Here is a 19,413-nt window from a genome sequence, read left to right as displayed (position 1 = left end):
TTGTCCGGAACCTGAGCCAGAGGCCGCCTTAAGTTCCGGACCAAAAACTAGGTAGACGTGACTGAAAGCCAGTACACTGCACCGGCATCCAGCCGCACACTCCACTCCGGATTAGGCCCAATGAATGGGTCTAGTCAGGAGGAGGGAATGTCTTCAGGTCAAATCGTGAGGCGACTCGGCCTGAAGAATGAGCATCTTGTTTCTTTTTTCCGGGAGCCGGAACAAACGGCTCCCAGAAAAAAGAACTGGCCAGCTCCCATTGAATTTAATGGAAGCCGTCTTTTTGGTCATTATTTTGAGGCGAATATGGCATCAAAGTCCTGACCAAAAAACCCCGTGTGAACTTACCCTTATAGCTCAGTGCCTGGGTTAGACTTGAACATTCTACTATATCACTGGCTTTGCTTTATTGGAGACTACACCAATGTCTACTATAGCAGGGGTTCCCAACCGCCGGTCCGTGGACCAGTACCGGGCCGCGGGGCATGTTGCCCCGGTCCACAGGGCCGGTTTAGGGAGGGGCACTGGGCTTTGTAGTTACTTCTATCTTTGCAGTGGCCGTGCAAGCAGACTCCGGGGAAGGCTCTGTGAGCTGCTCTATGAGAGGTTATAGCCCCGCCTCCTCCAGTCTCCAGCTCAGCAATGCGAGGCTGTGTGAAGCCTTGCTACTGCTACAGCTCAGCTCCTGCCATCTGCATCCTGCAAAGTCTCCCCCAGGAGAAGGAGAAGAGCAACGTAGAGCAAAGTAAAAAAGAAAAACCACCAGGTACCTACTGGGGGAAGGGGGGGGGCTGCTTCTATTAATGTCAGGAATTTGGTTTTATTAAACTAGTTTTAGTAACTCCATGTGCTTCACATTAATAGCAATTAATCCCATCATGTCCCTCACATTAACCCCTGTGTGCCTCACCATAAGAGTTACTAATATGTGAGATATATGCAGGAACTAATAAAGGACCTCAATGATGAAGATAATTATTACCTCCATATGTCTCACATATCAGTAACCCTTATGTAAAGCACACAGGGGTTAATGTGAGGGACATGATAGGGTAAACTGCTATTACTATGAGGGCTGGTTCACACCTGCGCCCGGTCTCCGCTTTCAGGTTTCCGTCTTCTGCCCGAGAAACTGGACAGGAGACGGAAACCGGCAGTCACTTTTTAAACCCATTCATTTGAATGAGTTTGCAAAGTGTCCACCTGGGAGCGTCTTTTGGTCTGCGCGGCAAACACCTCCATGCTTAACCCCGCCCCAACCACACCCCTTCTCGCCCCCACGGGGCCATAGAAAAATTGTCTTGCTGAAACTGGACCTTGGTGGAAAAAAGGTTGTGGACCACTGTACTATAGCACCGGTTCTTTTCTCTATACCACTTGGCAAGCTCTGCTACATCAGAGACTTCTCTATTACACCGGTCTCAGCTCTTCTTCATCAGTCCTATTGTGTCGAGCTTTGTTGGTTCTGCTTCACTATTAACCCTACGACTCCCATCAGGTATTGCCCAGTTGTCTATTATGTGTTGCGGTATTGACGTTGTTATTTTTGTGTTAGCTGTGTTGGTCCTGCTGCCTCCACATAAGGATCCAATTTCTTGTTCTAACATTACTGCTTATTGTATTTGAAATATCGCTTCCCTGATTTACCATCACTTCACAATAAGGTAACAATGAGCCATAATACGCATTTTGTTTCTTCCTTTGTGACAATTAGGTAAATTTTCCTTTCGTTTGCATAGTGTTAGATATGAATGACTGCAGTTCCTATCATTACCACTAGGTGTGCTTTGTCTTGATCATGGTATATTTTCTGTGAATAGCGCACCATGTGGCTAGTCATGGTATACCATGTAATAATTTACTTGGACTGTATAAACCAAGGCGAACAACAATTAATGCCCTTGAAGAGTGACGCTAGGTTCACACCTGCGTTCAGGTCTCCGTTCTGAGCTTTCCGTCTTCTGCATGCCAGAAGTCGGAAAGCTCAGACCGGGTCCGGCAGTGAGCACCAGTGAGCGTTTTAGGCTCTCCACCGCGAAACCGGATTTTTTAATCCGGACATAGAGTACTGCATGTCCGACTCTGTGTCCGGATTATAAAACCCGGTTTCGCGGCGGAGAGCATAAAACGCTCACCGCCGCTCATGGCCGGACAGCTTTCTCACCCATTCAAATTAATGGGTGAGAGAGACTCCTGCAGGTTTCCGTATCCTGCTCTGTTTTAGGCAGGAAACGGAAACCTGAACTACGGAGTGCATAACGCTGATGTGAACGAGCCCTTAGCAGAGACCTGGCTGTTAGGAAAAGTTGGATATCCCAAAGACAAGGCAGGTATATTTTATGATCTCCCATGACTTTTAGCTTAAGGGTCTAATGTGACCTTATAGGGGGCACAGTATACAAAAAATATAGAAATATAAAAATTATGTATAAAAGTAAAATAAAATAAAAAAATAAAAATAAAATAAAATATAAAATAAAAAAGAGTTCACAAGTTATAGCCCCGTCCCCGACAATACGTGTCACCTACATACAAATCTCTGTAATGGAAAGGGAAATTTTTTATTTTTTTTAAATGCTATTAAAAAAACAGAATTTTTTTTTTTTTTTTTTTTAAAGACAAATTACCTCTCCTTTTTCCCCTTCATTTACCTGGATATTAAAAAATGAAAAACATGCAATAATAGAAATGGAATAAAAACAAAGCCATTCGTATCACGGAAAAAAGAAAAAAAAAAGGTGGGAAAATAGAAATAACATAAAAATAAAGCCATTTATAACACCAAAAAAAGGGGAAAAAAACACGCAATAATAGAAAACACGAAAAAACTAAAAATAACACAAAAACATGCAAATATAGAAAACATGAAAAGCTAAAAATAACACAAAAATCCATGCAAAAATAGAAAACAAAAAATAAAAATAACACAAAAAACATGCAAAAATAGAAAACACGAAAAAACTAAAAATAACACAAAAACCATGCAAAAATAGAAAACAAAAAATAAAAATAACACAAAAACCATGCAAAAATAGAAAACACGAAAAAACTAAAAATAACACAAAAAACATGCAAAAATAGAAAACACGAAAAACTAAAAATAACACAAAAAACATGAAAAAATAGAAAACATGAAAAAACTAAAAATAACAAAAAAATGCAAAAATAGAGAACACAAAAAACTAAAAATAACAAAAAAACATGCAAAAATAGAAAACACAAAAAAACTATTAGTATCACCAAAAAAAAAAAAAAAATGCAAAAATAGAAATGAATTAAAAAAAAAACAAAAAACATTCGTATCACCAAAAAAGGATTCAAAAAAATATTTAAATAAGCCAAGGGAAACAAAATTGCATCTACCAAGAAAAAAAATGTGTCTGGAGATGAAGTGGTTAAACACTTAGCACAATGCTTGAGACGCGCCAAGTGATAGACACTCATAGTAGTAACACATTACAAGTCTGTTACACACATTGGAATATTTAGGATCTGCTAAGTTTTTTGTCTTCATCTCGTGTTTCAGAATAATACATACAATTGAAATAGGAATTTTCTAAATGATGAATTTCTAAATTCTTCAGTAGCCCTATAATATGGGAAATGCGTTGCAGCGGTCTCATTATAGAGCAGGAGCCCACGCACAATGTCCAGCGCTCATATGCAATTTACAGAAATAGCTGGAGGCAAGGCTAATACTTCATACAGGAACGCGTCGCCTTGTTCTTTTAAATGTCAGTATATAATATTCATCCACCTAAAGCAAAAACATAAAAATAAAAATTCTATTCATAGCTGCTAATCTGGGAAACTGAGCAAACTGGCAATTACCGTGTGACTCCAATACAGAAGGATTTTTATGTTATTACTTTCCGATATATAGGTATTTGAGGAGTGAATCGGAAAATAGGGCAAGACCCCAGTGGAGACCTGGGCAAAAACATTTAGCAATTGATAGGCCAAATCAGGGCAATCGTCCGTATGGCAGTGGTATTAATGGCGAAGAGATTTCCCAACAAAGGATCCACTCAACATACAAGTGACAGAGGATCTCTTTATTTGACACTCGCAAGGCCAAGATTAGAGATGGATGAACTTCTTGTGGCCTCCTGGGAGATGTCACATGCTTCAGGCTCACCGCTGAGGCCCAGTCACATGGGGCACACCATTATTCATAAACCTTGGAAGCTTCAGATTGGGGTTGAACCCAAAAATTGGGAAAATTTCAGGTGGAATTTGGTTTGATCGGAACCGATTTGCCCATCTTACGGTCAACCCTGATAACAGTAAATCCATTAAGAAGAGCCAGTGGAAAAATACCATGAGGTTGTAGAACTGAAGATGTAATGCTGGAATGTCTTTGGTTTACTTCTTTTTCTCTTCTGGGTTCCTCATCATATCATGTGTGATCTATTATGGCTCCCTCCCAACCTATGACCAACACCACATGACAGATTGCAAACATTCTGACATATTTACAAAATTATGACTCCTGGAACTTCTAGAATTCTTTATTGGACCAGATAGCATCCCCTATAAGAAGTATGGCCACTGTTTTCAGGCCATCAACTTTCGAAACAACATTGAGAACCTTCAGGTATCTCCTTCATCACCTTTCCTCTTGGGTAGAAGCAACCAAATATGTGTATCACAAGATGACCAGCTTCTAAAACTACACAATGTTGTGATATTGTGTCAGTCACAAGATGTCTATCCTATATAGTATGTGTATGTATGTGGCCACCCAGTGGTTGTGCTGAAGAGGGGTTTGTTTTTTTTTAGCATGTGGTAATATTCTCGTGAATTGCTTCCATAAGACTTGGTGTTCTTAACCAATTCAAGCTAATGTAAGGGTAGGCACATATGGGCTGCAGGATATTTACCTACATAATACAATGTCTGACCAATCCCGGGACAATCAGTAGGGTGGGGACCCACTGTGTCACCTAATAGACTTTTGGCTACTCCTAAGGGCATTGTCCTAGTCGCCTCTCTTATCTTCAACCCTTTAATGCCTATACATGAATATGGACTTTGTAGCAGATTACAGGGCCATTTTAACACATTGGTGGGCCCTGTACAAAGATTTCATGAGTGGGTCCCCCCATCACCACCACCACCTAGAAATACCTGACCTACACAAATTATGATGCCCCCTCAATGGATTCCACATAGTATAACGCCCCTTTTTGGCTCTCACACAGTATAATGGCTCTCTAGTGGCCCCATACAATATTCCCCTTACAATGTTCACCTCCTGGTTTCCCCCACAGATTAATGTCCCCCTCCAGGTTGCCCCCACAAATTCATATCCCCCACCCCCTGGCTGTGCCCACCAGGTCACCTCCCCCAAGTTGACCCCACCATTTCATACCCCTCAGGTTGCCCCCACAATATCATGTCCGCCCACAATGACATGTCCCACTCAGGTTGCCCTCACAGAAGCATGTCCTCACCCCAGGTTGCCCCCATTATATTATGTCCCCCCACCTGCCAGGTTGCCCTCATAGTGTAATCCCCCCCATTGCCTCCACAGTTTCATGTCCCCCACTGTATGTATCAAAGAAAAAAAGAATTAATACTGAACTTTTCCCATTCCCCCGTTCACTCCTCTCTGGTCCTGAATTCTTTAAGGAGTAACAGGCGCGATATAAGTGACATCACTATATCGCGCCTCCTGCACCCTGGAAACTGGGAGCAAATAAAGCTTCTGGGTGGTGAAGCAAGCAGATCCCTACTTCATCACTGGCTTCAACTCATCAAGATCCAGAGGACAGCGGGGCAGCAAATGTAGGACTGTCTCAGTGTCCAAAAGGGGCAACTACAGGGCGCCGTGCAAGTGCACCATTGGTCCTATGATTAAAGCGGCCTTGCCAGATTGCTACCTACTGAAGTGATCCTGGTATAGGTGACATCTGACCATAGAAGCACAAGTGTCCAAGTGCAGAGCACTGAGTTGTCAGGTTGAGCAGTAGTCTTGTGATCAGGTGAAGGGTCAGAATGGTCAGCACAACTTTGTAGGTTAGAGACAGACTGTGGTTGTATAGAATAGAACAAATAGATTGAATCAAGAACCAGGACGGTGTCAGGGAAAGAGCTGAGGTCAACTGGTAATCAGGCAGGGTGCCTTTGCTGAATGCTGTATTACAACTGTTGCAGGAGAAGCTATGAACCTATATTGCTCAGACAAGCAAAGCTATGAACCTATGTTGCTCAGACACACTGGAGAGGACTGAACAGAGTTGTACATGAAAGGGTCAGCCATAATTGTCTGAGGAAAATTGACTGTTGCACTAGCTGGCCCATTAGGTAGCAGAGAGAGGTGGTGCATGCACTCCCTGCAGGTGCCGCAAGGAAGAGGAGAGACAATACTGAGAGCACGGAGACATGGTGGAAGCAGCATTATGTGTCCTGATGGCTTTGACTGCCAGGAGAAGGAGAATGGTTGCACCACAAGCCGCCAGTGCTACATCTATTGCAGAGCCTATGATGTCTACTAGACCCCACCACCACCGAGTAGTCAAATATTGTACCCCATTGAACCTGAACACCATAAATACAATACTCATCCAAAGATGGCACCCTCCGAGACATCAGAAGACTAGGGTTGAGCTGATCTTGAGATTTCAAGATCGATTTTAAAATCCGATTTCCGATATTTTTCCAGCCGATCTCGATCCTGATCGCGATCGTGAAATTTGCTCGATTGCCGGTCGGAATCCGATCTTTTTCGAACCCGATCCTCAACCCTAGTCAATGCTTCTCTATGGGAAAAGTCACTTTTAGGGTTGAGCCGATCTTGAGATAACCTCCGATCTCGATCCCGCTGGAAAAGATCGGGTCAAAATTCCGATCCCGATCGCTCAACCCTACAGAAGACAAAGTAACTTTTTTTGTGGCTTCTAGGGCGTAATTGATACCTGGCTGATTTTCTTCCTTTCGATTCCGAGGCCGGCTCTCAATGCGCAGATTTTTTTTTACCTCTATTATGTCTCAAAATAAGCACTGGAAGGGGATTGTCATTCATGTTGGGATGCTGCGAATGAACCAAACACTTATTTTTAGCTTTAACTTGATATTTATCCTGTAAAAGAATAACTTTGTGCAACGCGGCATGAAACCGAGGCCGATAGAAAGACGGGATGTGCAGATTTCACTCAACAAACACATTATGGATCGTTCATGCTTCCTGTCACATTTATGTATTGTTCTTAGAGAAGAATCCACCAGCAGCCTGCAGCCCTCGTCTGCGCTCTCTTCCGACCTTTGATTCCTAGAAAAAATACAGTTGCAATTTTTCGAGACGATGAACGCCCTTCAGGACATCATCATTTCTGATCCAGATAACTCTTTAGCTGTGATTCCCAATTTACCATGGCTCCGGGCAAGGGCTCGCTATATTTCTATCATTAGAGTGGGAAGAACATGGCTGTTAGTGGATGATAAAGTTCATGAAGATCAGCTTCCACGCCATGACATTGGACATTGGCCGCAATCTTTCCCTTGCAGTTTTTGAAATCTGATTTAATAGGATAATTGGTTTTCGGGAACATGTTTGATCTCCGCGGAGCAGATGTTCCGTTCCAGTTTGTATCATCTAAACTATCATGGGTTGGTATGAGCAACAGTAGAGTTTTGGGAGATTCTTGCTCTTGAGCTCCGTAGAGCAATTTCTCAAAAAGTTGAAAAGTCGTCTTCATGAATACAGGTCAATAATCCGAACTTCTGAAATTCTTTAACCTTGACAAATCTGTATTTTCATTTTTTTCTTCCTGTCTTCTGTAGTGTTTTTATTTTTCGGTTTGCAGAGCTTTATGAGGTCTTATGTTTTGCTGGACAAACCGTACTTCATAATGGTACCATTTAATATTCCGAATAATGTACTGGGACACTGTAAAAAAATTCATAATGGGTTAAAATGAGAACAAAACCGCAATTGTTCCAGTTTTTTATGAGTTTTTGGTTTTTTTAGGTTAAAGCCCCATGTAGTGGGCCATGGCAAACAGGCATTGAGGAAAAAATTGTGGCGGAAACACATCATGGTGTTTCTTGCAGTGCTTTTCACCAAAAGGCCGCGGAGGAAAACTGCTTCCATTATACCTATGGAGAAACCGACGGTGTTTCCATAGTTATAATTGACATGCTACAATTTACAAAACCACAATGGTTTTGGAAATTGCAGCGTGTATTTTACCACACTGTAGGGGTGGGAGGCGCTTTACAGTCACTGTGTAGTCCCCCACCTTACAGTGTTCATTGCACAGTAAAAAAAAATTTTTTAGCATCATGGAAGACAGATTTGCATATTCTTCCCATGGTCTCTTGCAAAGTGGAGTGCTAAAGGCTTAATAAGTCTCCACACACCTATATGGTGGTCTCTCCCCAAGGAGTGACGATATCCTCTTAACCCTGTCTAAGCCTCTCACCTCTACCAGGTTAGTCTTCTCTACATCGGGCTGACGAGATGCAATAACATCGAAACGGCCTTCCTCGGTTGAGAGACTACACCTGCATCATTGCAAAACAAAGGCCTCTTGGAAGGTCGAGCATAATGTTAAAGAGAGCAGCCTTTATTGGGCCATATCACTGAGATTCTGTCTTCCTAATTACATCAGGGAAGACAGGCTTGCACATTCCAGTGAGCGCCCTCTATTGGTTTGCAACACTGAGGCACCTGACTTTCCTAATTACATCATGGAAGACAGATTTGCATATTCTTCCCATGGTCTATATGGGGAAAGTTATAGTTTTATTGATATCATTTTATCGCCATTGTATGTCCGTTTTTCACTGTCGTGTTCTGTCACCAAATGGTCCGTTTTTTGGATGGTTCGTGACGGTCAAAATATGTCAAGTCCTATTTTCTGCCATGTTCATGGATCACTATATACCCTGAAATGTATGGGGGAATTCGTGAAAACGGCCACCCCTCGGGTGCATGATAGCCATGGAAAATTTGTGTTGTTCCTGGCCGTTTTGCACCATTTTGGTTTTCATCTAGCCTAAAACAAAAGTTAAAATTTACAAAAACTGGTTACTTTTTGTATATTAGCCTGTTCTAGTGTCGCAGCTCTCTTGCCCACCAGACCAGAAGGGATGATGTCTTGCTTTTTGACCCCTGACCGCTGTGGCCAAGCAATGACCTCAGTAGTCAGGCGTCCATAAACAGCACACCACCACAAATCCAAGCCTGGTCTTAGCAAATGTCAATTTTATTTCCACATTGGTAAAATTGCACCAATTTCCAGTGGTGGTGCACTTTTCAATAAATTAGGCACAAATTACTCCTTCCCTAATTTTAGTAAACGAGGGCATCTGGGTTTTTTTTTGTTTTTTTTAAAGTACATTTTTAGTATGAACTTTTTTTTCAAAAAAGGCACACAAACAGAAATTGCAACGAGTAAGGTTGCCAAGAACTGAACAACAGGAGCGAGAAATCAAATAATGATAAGATATAATTAGAGTCAAGGTCTCAGACAGTCGAGGGCATCTATCATTTTCTACTTATTTCCCATCAACCCTTTACTTTAAGAGTCCTGCCAGGTCGGAGAATTTACACTTAGAATAGATGTCATCACATGGTGATCTATGGACTGTAGCTCTAGTGGCCGCTACATCGGGGGAATGTTCTTCTATAGTTAGTTTAAGGTTTTCTTGGTTGTTATCAGAAAATATGATGTGGAATAAAATCCTCTCAACCTGATAACTGGATTTCCTAATGGTTGGACTTCTTTGAAAAATAAATTTTCACCGTATTTTTACAAATTCGTCCAAAATTTACAGAGATCCAATTGGGTTGGGTTGACTAAAGATTGTGATCATCAATAGGACATAAACCATTGGTAGTAGTTGCGTTTCTCAGCCTGTAGGTGGGTCAGCGTGATCGTCTGCCTATGTTTAACCCTATACTGTATTGTTATATGAACAGGATCTGTTTGCTCGTGGCATGCAATTTTGGTTCGATTCAGAATCGAGATATGAAAATAATCACAATTTAGGCTAGGGCTAAACAGTAGAGATGAGCGAGTAGTTAAATACTCGATATTCGATATTCGAGATTTGATATTGGTTTCGAGTAGCCCCTCAATATTCAACTACTCGAATCGAATATCGAACCCTATTATAGTCTATGGGAGGAAAATGCTCGTTTCAGGGGTAGGCAACATTCGATCAAACTGAACTTACCAAATCCACGAGTGAGGGTCGGGCTGGATTCTCCGTGAAGTCTTCTCCGCGCAGTGTCCCCGCGTTGTCATCCGGCAATGAATTCACTCTGAGACGACTGTGCATGCCTGCACTACAAGAAAATGGCCGCTTACAGTCAAAGCGGCCATTTTCTTGTAGCGTGGGCATGCGCAGTCGGCTCTGCCCAGGCCCGATGCCTGGCAGAGTGAATTCAGAGCCGGGGACACAGCGACGAGAAGACTTCTAAAGGTAGGAGAAGAACCAGCGTTGATTGGCCGACTGTATAGCATTCGGCCAATCAATGCTGTTTCTGCATCAAAATTTTCCATTCGAATAGCAACTCGACCATACTCGATCAAGTACGAGTATTTTGAATACCGTAGTATTCGATCAAATACCTACTCGATCGAATATTACTCGCTCATCTCTACTAAACAGTAATAGCATGAACACTGACAAGTTGTACCAATATTTTTGGTCTTTTGACTTGTCTATTTTTGTGCAGCTTACACTACTGTGTAAGCGGCCATTTCTTTGTGGCCGGTGGGCATGTGCAGTCGGCTTTGCCCTAGGCCCGAGGCCTAGAAGTTTGAAATCAGCTCTGGAAAAAGATGCGTGAAGAGGCCGTTCCTGAAGAAGACGGAGGCGCTGCTGGAGATTTCTCTCGCAGCATTGGGCCGTCCCCCAGTGCTGCAAGAGAACTCATTTGCATACTGACGAAAACTGGGATTTATACCGAACGAGGGTGCGGAGAAGACATCTAAAGGAAGGAGACAAATAGCTTTTCTTAAGGCTATTCCTACGTGTTAGTCACAAAAAATTGAGTTTTAATGATAGGATCCCTTTAACCCTTCTATTTCTGCAAATATTCTCAGACTGGGCTCACACTAGCGCTCGGTTTCGGTCCTTTAGGAGTGGGAGTTTTATACTGAGATCTGCGGGGAGAAAACAGGATGGACTGCAGAGTGATACAAGAAGAGATGTCACAATAATATAGCCATGGACATGTCTGAGAGTATAGGAAGGTCTCGTGATCACGACTTCATTAAGGTCTTCCTTATTTTTTCCTAGGGTACGTCTAGTCCCTGCATATGACCCCGTCCACACAATGTCATCCCTCATGTAAAACCTCCGCACATGGATCATTATACGCAGTGAAAGCTTTCCATGTTATTAGGCGCAGATGCCAGTACGGTGCCCCCTGCTCTCGGCTCCTCGCTAGATGATGAACTATTAGGTGATCATTAGATATAGACTATTTTAGGCGACTTGGTTGGGCTTGTTATAAAGCACCGGTCAGACACGACATACAGTCATTGCATTCTAAATAAAACCTTTTATTAAAACCCACTTATGGTCAATGAATTAGCCTTAAGGAGAATAATGGAGACAGGTAATTTTATTGATATATTACCGGAGAATGAATTATGAGCCCCATTTACATGATGGATTTAGGTTCAGTGGGTGCGCATTGTATGAGATCGAAATGTTTGCGGTGCAATAAAGATCTCTAGTCTATATGGCACAAGAGGAATTAGTAACAGGGCTAATGAGAATGTGAGGAAAATATCAATGTTATTCGGATGTGACCATTACTGGGTTATGTATCTGCCACTGGACTCAATAAAGCTGGGCCGATGCCAGTGCCCACTAGTGGTCAGTGCAGATATCCTCTGCACTTTCCACACCAAGGATTGCCGTAGACATGGGAATTGCCTATAGGCAAGTATACAGTAGTCATGGGCATTGCCAATAGGCAAGTGTACAGTAGTCATGGGCATTGCCAATAGGCAAGTGTACAGTAGTCATGGGCAGTTCCAATAGGTAAGTGGACAGTAGACATGGGCATTGTCTATAGGCAAGTGTACAGTAGACATGGGCATTGCCTATAGGCAAGTGTACAGTAGACATGGGCATTGCCAATAGACCAGTGTACAGTAGACATGGGCATTGTCTATAGGCAAGTGTACAGTAGACATGGGCATTGCCTATAGGCAAGTGTACAGTAGACATGGGCATTGCCTATAGGCCAGTGTACAGTAGACATGGGCATTTCCAATAGGCAAGTGTACAGTAGACATGGGAATTGACAATAGACAAGTGTACAGTAGACATGGGCATTGCCTATAGGCAAGTGTACAGTAGACATGGGCATTGCCTATAGGCCAGTGTACAGTAGACAAGGGAATTGACAATAGACAAGTGTACAGTAAACATGGGCATTGCCTATAGGCCAGTGTACAGTAGACATAGGCATTGCCAATAGGCCAGTGTACAGTAGACATGGGCATTTCCAATAGGCAAGTGTACAGTAGACATGGACATTGCCTATAGGCCAGTGTACAGTAGACAAGGGAATTGACAATAGACAAGTGTACAGTAAACATGGGCATTGCCTATAGGCCAGTGTACAGTAGACATGGGCATTGCCTATAGGCCAGTGTACAGTAGACATGGGCATTGCCTATAGGCCAGTGTACAGTAGACATGGGCATTGCCTATAGGCCAGTGTACAGTAGACATGGGTATTGCCTATAGGCCAGTGTACAGTAGACATGGGCATTGCCTATAGGCCAGTGTACAGTAGACATGGGTATTGCCTATAGGCCAGTGTACAGTAGACATGGGCATTGCCTATAGGCCAGTGTACAGTAGACATGGGCATTGCCAATAGGCAAGTGTACAATAGACATGGGCATTGCCTATAGGCCAGTGTACAGTAGACATGGGCATTGCCTATAGGCAAGTGGACTCACCACCATTTTTGTTTTTCCATAATTTCACCTTATCAATCCCAATTCTATGTGGATTAATTTTACTTGATAGATATACAAGTCTCAGAGCTCTGGATTTTCTGATACAAGAGTCCAAATCCCTCGCTTACTACCCATAGTCATAATTGATAACATCTTAGCTGCCTTTAGTCCCCATAAAGTGAAGCCGTCTGTATACAGATCATATTCAATGAGAGTTCTAGAGATATCCAAAGGTCAATGGCTGCATCGGGTAGCTGGGTAGTTCAACGGGTTAGTTGGGTTTGGGAGGTCCATGATAGTCTGAGTTAACATGGTCTTCACTTATCAAGCCAAAGAGTTGAGGTACGGATGTATCCAACCTGACCATGATAGGAAATATCTCACACTGGGTATCACTGGTTAACTATAGATGTATACTATATAGTAAGGTGCTCACCACTCAGTGTATACATCATTGTAGACCCAGTTCCATCACTCCAGTTCTCAGAGTATCTGTCTATATAATCCAATAAATGAAATAATCCAACATTTGAAATTAAAATTTATTTTATATCGCTCATCTATTAAAATATAATGTGTGCAATAAAGCCATAATAGTCCATGTCAATGCGTTTTGGACCAGTCCATCTGTCTGGGGTGCAGTATAGTCACACCAGAGACTGATCGGAGGCATTAACTCCTACGGTGCCGCAGTCAAAGGCGCCAGAGGTTCCATTTTCCCGTCGGCGCATGGGCGCCAACCATTTTGCCGGTGATCACCGGTGCCTGGAGCAAGCTCCAGGACTGACGTCACGTTTGCATGACAGCCGGGAGCCTTGTAAAAGCTCCCCAGCCGGTCTGCATTCACTTTCTTTTGCAGGCTGGTCTGTGCAGCCTACAAAAGAAATGATGATTTTTTTGCAATGCATTGCAATGCATTGCATTAGTGATCAGACCTCCTGAGGTTCAAGACCCCTAGGGGGTCTAATAAATGCAATAAAAAATTTTTTTTTAAAAAGTAAAAAAATATATATACTTTTTTTTTTAAAGTATTAAAAATTCAAATCACCCCCCCTTTCCCTAGAACATATATAAAAGTATTTAAATACTGTGAAACACCTACATGTTAGGTATCCCTGTGTCCGGAATCGCCCGCTCTACAAATCTATAAAAATATTTTTCCTGTATGGTGAACGCCGTAGCGGGAAAAATAGTCAAAAGTGCCAAACCAACGTTTTTTCACTGTTTTGATTCTGATAAAAAAATTTAATAAAAAGTGATCAAAGCAATAGCATTTCCCGAAAATGATAGAACTAAAAAGTACAGCCGGCCCCGCAAAAAAGACGCCCTATGCATCCCCGTACACTGATGTATAAAAAAGTTACGGCTGTCGGAATATGGCGACTTTTAGAAAAAAATTTTTTAACACAGTTTTGGATTTTTTTTAAAGGGGTTAAAATGTAAATAAAACCATATAAATTTAGTATCCCGGGAATCGTAACAAAACACAGAATACAGCGGACAGGTCATTTTGGCTGCACAGTGAACGCTGTAAAACCAAAGCCCGTAAGAATGTCGCAGACATGCACTTTTTCTTCAAATTCAACCCATTCTGAATGTTTTTACAGCTTCCCAGTACATTATATAGAATAATTAATGGCAGCATCATGAAGAAAAATTTTTCCTGCAAAGATTAAGACCTCATATGGCTCTGGGAGCGGAGAAATAAAAAAGTTATGGGGTTTAAAAGGAGGCGAGTCAAAAACAAAAAATGAAAATCAAAAAATGCCATCGGCGGGAAGGGGTTAACCAAATTTAAGCAAAGGTAAGTGTGGACACATTTGTAAGTCTGCTCATGGTCCAAATTTTTATTATTGGAAACCTTCTTCACCATTGCTTAGCTCCACAGTATTACTAGTACTAATGTTATATTGTTGTTGTTGTTGTTATTATTATTATTATTATTATTATTATTATTGCTATTACTATTTATTATTATTATTATTATTATTAATTATTTTATTTTAAAGAAATTTCTCTTATATTTTCTTTACATTTTTTATTATTTTTAATAATATTTGACATTTTTTCTTTCTTTATTTTGACAACTTGACCTAAATTATTTTGGAGCTTTTCTTGTGTCGTGTTTATGGGATTTATAATATTTCTCTATTTTGATATTCGTGTTATCAATGGTCTGCAGGACCGTAAACCTACACAACTGGCAATAAATCAAGCGCTAGGTGATGTCACCGGCCAGCTGGCTGCAAAAATCCAGACTTTTCCAAGCAGCAAAATATGAAATACCTTGGAGCCGGCCAAATCTCCGCCACCTGTAGCTCACCTACTTCATACACGGAAAACAGCCTTTGTGTTGTCTTGTGCTGTGTCTTCAAGGATTGTATGGGATTACAGGATAGCTAGGCTATCCTCAGGGTAAGGTTAGCAATTTTAGATCAGTGAGGTCCAACACCTGGGACCCCTACTGATCATCAGTAGGGCCCTGTGAGCGCAGCTTACATGTGACATCACATTCATGTGAATGAGGCTGAAAATTCAATACCAAGTACAGACATTAAATAAGACATTAGACTGGGGGTCCCCAATTATTATCCGTTAATGAAGCGTTGGTGCGCATGCGCGATCAGAACTCTATTGACTTCTATGAGAATGACGGAGATAGCCAAGCACTGGCAGTGGCCGCGCATGCGCGCTATCACTCCATTCACAGAGCGGACTTGGCGGCTTCTATTCAACACCTGCGATCCCTAAAGATGAGCAGTAGTGCCCCAGTGAGCGCAGCTTTCATGTGATGTCACATTCATGTGAATGAGGCTGAAAATTCAATACCAAGTACAGATATTAAATAAAAATGGCGCTGTGCATGGTAAAAGGATGCAGTACTCGTCGAAACCTGACAACAGCTCATCTATGAGGGTGCGAATGTCAGACTCCCACCAATCTATTATTGACGACCTATCCATAGGTGTCCTCTTTACAGGGACTGTAGTCATTACACTGGGGATTCCCAATTCTTATCTGTTAATGAAGCGTTGGTGCGCATGCGCAATCACAACTCTATTGACTTCTATGGGAATAACAGATTAGCCGAGTACTGGCAGTGGCCGCGCATGCGCGCTATCACTCCATTTGCAGAGAGGACTTGGCGGCTTCTATTCAACACCTGGGATCCCTAAAGATCAGCAGTATCACCCCAGTGAGCCCAGCTTTCATGTGACTTCACATTCATGTGAATGAGGCTGAAAATTCAATCCCAAATACAGACATTAAATAAAAATGGCGCTGTGCATGGTAAAAGGATGCAGCACTCGCCGAAACCTGACAACAACTCATCTATAGGGGTGGGAATGTCATATTCCCACCAATCTATTATTGACGACCTATCCATAGGTGTCCTCTTTACAGGGACTGTAGACATTAGACTGGGGATTCCCAATTCTTATCTGTTAATGAAGCGTTGGTGCGCATGCGCTATCAGAACTCTATTGACTTCTATGGGAATGACTGAGATAGCTTAGCACTGGCAGTGGTCGCGCATGCGCACTATCACTCCATTCACAAAGAGGACTCGGCGGCTTCTATTCAACACCTAGGATCCCTACTAATCAGCAGTAGCGCCCCAGTGAGCGCAGCTTACATGAGACGTTACATTCATGTGAATGAGGCTGAAAATTCAATCCCAAGTACGGACATTAAATAAAAATGGCGCTGTGCATGGTAAAAGGATGCAGCACTCGTCGAAACCTGACAACAGCTCATTTATGGGGGGGGGGGGGTGAATGTCAGACTCCCACCAATATATGATTGACGACCTATCCATAGGTGTCCTCATTATAGGGACAGTAGTGATTAGCGTTGGTGCGCATGTGTAATCACAACTCTATTGACTTCTATGGGAATGACGGAGATAGCCGAGCATTGGTAGTGGCCGCGCATGCGTGCTATTGCTCGATTCACAGACAGGACTTGGGGCTTCTATTCATGCGACTGCTGGGGGTCCTGTGAATAGTTAAGAAATGTTTAGTCATGGGTCAACCCCATTAAAGGGGATGTTTTATGAAGACAACCCCTGCTCATATACAGTCCTATGAAAAAGTTTGGGCACCCCTACTAATCTTAATCATTTTTTGTTCTAAATATTTTGGTGTTTGCAACAGCCATTTCAGTTTGATATATCTAATAACTGATGGACACAGTAATATTTCAGGATTGAAATGAGGTTTATTGTACTAACAGAAAATGTGCAATATGCATTAAACCAAAATTTGACCGGTGCAAAAGTATGGGCACCCTTATCATTTTATTGATTTGAATTCCCCTAACTACTTTTTACTGACTTACTGAAGCACAAAATTGGTTTTGTAACCTCAGTGAGCTTTGAACTTCATAGCCAGATGTATCCAATCATAAGAAAAGGTATTTAAGGTGGCCAATTGCAAGTTGATCTCCTATTTGAATCTCCTCTGAAGAGTGGCATCATGGGCTACTCAAAACAACTCTCAAATGATCTGAAAACAAAGATTGTTCAACATAGTTGTTCAGGGGAAGGATACAAAAAGTTTTCTCAGAGATTTAACCTGTCAGTTTCCACTGTGAGGAACATAGTAAGGAAATGGAAGACCACAGGGACAGTTCTTGTTAAGCCCAGAAGTGGCAGGCCAAGAAAAATATCAGAAAGGCAGAGAAGAAGAATGGTGAGAACAGTCAAGGACAATCCACAGACCACCTCCAAAGAGCTGCAGCATCATCTTGCTGCAGATGGTGTCACTGTGCATCGGTCAACTATACAGCGCACTTTGCCCAAATAGAAGCTGTATGGGAGAGTGATGAGAAAGAAGCCGTTTCTGCACGTACGCCACAAATAGAGTTGCCTGAGGTATGAAAAAGCACATTTGGACAAGGCAGCTTCATTTTGGAAACAAAAATTGAGTTGTTTGGTTATAAAAAAAGGCGTTATGCATGGCGTCCAAAAAGAAACAGCATTCCAAGAAAAACACATGCTACCCACTGTAAAATTTGGTGGAGGTTCCATCATGCTTTGGGGCTGTGTGGCCAATACCGGCATCGGGAATCTTGTTAAAGTTGAGAGTCGCATGGATTCCACTCAGTATCAGCAGATTCTTGAGAATAATGTTCAAGAATCAGTGACGAAGTTGAAGTTACGCCGGGGATGGATATTTCAGCAAGACAATGATCTAAAACACCGCTCCAAATCGACTCAGGCATTCATGCAGAGGAACAATTACAATGTTCTGGAATGGCCATCCCAGTCCCCAGATCTGAATATCATTGAACATCTGTGGGATGATTTGAAGCGGGCTGTCCATGCTCGGCGACCATCTAACTTAACTGAACTTGAATTGTTTGTCCAAAATACCTTTATCCAGGATCCAGGAACTGATTAAAAGCTACAGGAAGCGACTAGAGGCTGTTATCTTTGCAAAAGGAGGATCTACTAAATATTAATGTCACTTTTCTGTTGAGGTGCCCATACTTTTGCATCGGTCAAATTTTGGTTTAATGCATATTACACATTTTCTGTTAGTACAATAAACCTCATTTCAATCCTGAAATATTACTGTGTCCATCAGTTATTAGATATATCAAACTGAAATGGCTGCTGCAAACACCAAAATATTTAGAACTAAAAATGATTAAGATTAATAGGGGTGCCCAAACTTTTTTATAGGACTGTACCTTATGCAAGAGCAGGTGTCTGGCCAGAGGAAGCGTCTTCTGGTAAAAGTCAACTTTCTACTCCTTTATAGCAGTGTGTTTTGGGTTTGTACCTTACTTACATAGATGAGGCTGAGTATAGGAATGTAGAGACGAATATATGTCACTTCTTATCTTTCCACTTTGCTCAGGATATCCCGAGCTGAGTGTCATGGCCGGCATTGATATGTCACGTTATTGGAGTGGGGGGAGGGGTATTCTGCTGTCAGTGTTTACGGAGGACACTGTGCTTAGTCCTTCGTTATCAGAGGAGCGTTATCTGTCAGTATGTGGTTATAGCCCTGCTTATGGGAGGTGACAACGCTCGGCTCTAGACATTACCATCATATAACATTCCGCCATTCGTCCGGTTTGTTGCGTTTCAGTCCACGTGATATGAAGTAGAATGATGCTCTAACTGCAAAATATAAATGGACGAAGCTATAAACTGCGGATGAATTATTCATCCCCCCATGTCTGGCTGGCAGTGTCCAGCTGCGTGCAATTTCTTTAATATTTAATGATTGTGAAATTAATGTGGGAAAACATATTCAGAAGGGTTAACAAAATGCGCACAGCAGTCTGCCACCTACAATTGATTTTAAGAGGTTTCCTGCACCGTTCATTTATTCTTAATAGGAATCATGAGTAAACGATATTTCAGCTCCATTAACTATGTCAAGTATAATATACATAGTACAAATTCTATACCCAGCAGTGTGAACCTGGCCAACGTTATCCTGCTATATACCATGCT

This window comes from Leptodactylus fuscus, chromosome 1 (assembly GCF_031893055.1).
Source record: "Leptodactylus fuscus isolate aLepFus1 chromosome 1, aLepFus1.hap2, whole genome shotgun sequence".
Taxonomy (NCBI): domain Eukaryota; kingdom Metazoa; phylum Chordata; class Amphibia; order Anura; family Leptodactylidae; genus Leptodactylus; species Leptodactylus fuscus.
This window is presented reverse-complemented; position numbering follows the sequence as displayed.